The sequence below is a fragment of the Macaca thibetana genome, chromosome 15 (genome assembly GCF_024542745.1).
Source record: "Macaca thibetana thibetana isolate TM-01 chromosome 15, ASM2454274v1, whole genome shotgun sequence".
Taxonomy (NCBI): domain Eukaryota; kingdom Metazoa; phylum Chordata; class Mammalia; order Primates; family Cercopithecidae; genus Macaca; species Macaca thibetana.
In genome coordinates, this window is record NC_065592.1 from 59,574,480 (window position 1) to 59,576,828 (window position 2,349).

The following is a 2,349-nucleotide window of genomic DNA, read 5'->3' on the forward strand; positions in this document are numbered from 1 at the left end:
ATAGAATTTTGACAGGTAAATACTGGGCTTTGATAAGGGGAGGAGGTAGAATAGAAAAATTAGAGGGGAAATTTTTCACAGAGGCACATTGGCCAGAGAATGCCTGGTGTGGTCATGGAACAGCAAGTTGCTGTGATTTTTGGTAAGGGGATAGGATGGTAGGAGATGTCAACATGTGACAGGTTTGGGGGCAAGAAGAGATATACTGTAGCAGGCAACAGGGAGTCAGCAAAGGATTTAGACCAGGAGAATGGCTACATCAGAACTGTGTTTCAAGAAATATTTTTGCCATCCTTAACTAATTGATGGCAATCTGTGTAGAAGGAGGAAAGAGATAGGAGGCAGGGAGGCTGGGGGAGGCCATCTTGGTAATGCTGGCAGGATGTGGGCAGGACTGGGAACTGACCAGGGGAAAGGGAAAATTTCACTTTTCATCCAAAATGTTCTCTCCTAAGCTCTTTTTGTACTCTATCCTTGGGAAATAATGTAGAATCAGCTAACTGCTTGATTTGAAAGGATTTTTTTAAAATTTTTTGATTGATTGGCTTGTTCTTTATTTGACAACTAAAAAGGGCCTCTTTTTGTGCAGCAGAAAGATATAACCCAAGACGCTCCAGGAAAGTCAACTGAGTTATGGTGTAAAGAAAGGATGTGAGGGATGAGGGAAGCCAATTACTCCTCACTCAGGTACTGGAAAATAAAGAATGGACACAGAACACTACTGATCAGTAGGAGATCTGGAAAGGATGAGATCAATTGAATTTGATTGGATGGGGGTGCTTAATGATGACTCCCCAATTTTAAAAGCAAGTGGCTAGAAAAATGGTGGTCTTTCTGTGGGAAATAACACAATGATTTAGGAAGAGAGATAATGTGCTTATTTTAAATAGGTTGAATTGGAAGACATTCCTATTCAAAAGATAGTCCAAATGATAGGACTTTCATGAGGAAATATCCAAAAGCTATTCATAGGCCAGAGATAGTGTTCATAAAAGAAGAAAGGGCTGAAAATAATAGTCAAAAGTTGTCCACATGGAGATAAAGCCATGTGTGGTTGTCTGTGCTGAGGGATAACATGGTGACAAATAGATGGTGACTAAGGGCAGACTTTTGAGGAAATTCAGCAGGAGAAGAAGACCCATCCAGAGAGACAGAAAGGACATAAGGCAAGAGACGCAGAATATGTAGAACTTCAGGGGTAAATAGAAGACAGGCAGAATTGGTAAAATACAGCAGACCTGTCAGTGAGCATGTGGATGCAGGGGCTGTGTTTGGTGATAAAGGATCAATTCTTCTGGGCAGGCTTTCCACCTTCTCCCTCCTGCCCCACTCCAGGCCATCTGGGTCTTTACTTTCTCTCTTGTTGCCTAACCTGAGCAGAGACAGCACTGATAATGGGTTAGCCAGCAGTTTACCCTTTGCATCAAATGTTCTCTAAAAGCAAGGACTGTGGGGCCTCATCCCGCAAGGTGATACAGGATGGGAATTCGGGGAAAAATAAACATAATCCCTGATGGAGCAGTGTCAGGGGAGTCCAACTGTAAGGTATTATGGAACAGGAAGATGGTAGGAAATGAAAGAAGCACCTGATTATAGAAGGCAGGCAGGGAGTTATGAGAAGATTCCATTGAGAGAGAAACAGAAAGAATAAAATGTTTAATTATATGGTAAGAGAGAGTTGTCTATGTCCCTAAACTGCAGTGAAAGCCAACGGAAAGGAGGGGATGACGATGCAGGAAGAGGCGATGGTTAACTACTGATGGAGTGATTCTGAGAAGGGACTGGTAAACACAAGGGTGGGGTTAACCTCTGACTGACGGCAGGGTATGAGAGAAGGTGCAGAGAAATGTAGAGGTGAGAGGTAGGCATAGTGAATGGAATGGACTATGAAAAAAGGAAGCCATGGCTTAATGGGAAACAAACAAGAAATCCCCCCAACCTGGAAGTTCTGATACTGCCATTTTATCAGTTGTGTGACCTGTGGTAAGTGACTTAACATTTTTTAAATGCCTCAACTTCCCTTTTGGTAAAAATGGGAGCACTAACTTCCAACTCCAAAACCAGGCGCCATCGTCCCACTTACTTGCAAGTGCCCTCTTAGATGTTTCTCTGTTTCTGTTTTAACGTTTCCTTTTCTGGGTAGAGGAGCTGGAAGATGGGCTGGATCTTATTAGCAAAGCAGGAGGTTGGGTCATCTGAGTACGGAGACAGTGATGCCATAAGCCTGAGAGATCACAAAGAGGTTTTAGCAGTGCTGGGCATAAGTTAGAGAAATTAACACAACGTGAATAAAGATTTGCAGGCACCAGTGAGGACCCAAGGGAGATTAGAGGGCAGGGAGGCCTGATA